Source organism: Syngnathoides biaculeatus, chromosome 2 (assembly GCF_019802595.1).
Source record: "Syngnathoides biaculeatus isolate LvHL_M chromosome 2, ASM1980259v1, whole genome shotgun sequence".
Classification (NCBI taxonomy): domain Eukaryota; kingdom Metazoa; phylum Chordata; class Actinopteri; order Syngnathiformes; family Syngnathidae; genus Syngnathoides; species Syngnathoides biaculeatus.
Window position 1 is genome coordinate 31,634,548 of NC_084641.1, and position 225 is coordinate 31,634,772.

Below are 225 nucleotides of genomic sequence, written 5' to 3' on the forward strand. Positions count from 1 at the left end.
AAGTCACATCAATAGTTCATATTGTGTCCAGTGTTAAGGAACCACTAGGCAGCAATTCTTTAGTGCACCTGGAGCAACCCACGTACCTATAGTGAGTTGAGAGGTCCATACACTTAAACATGGGGACAATACGGAAGCATTAATGAAAACACACATGCTGCACTGCGACTGCGGGGAAGAGAGAAAAGATACCACTTGTGCGGCCTTTTTAGAATATCAGTCTAC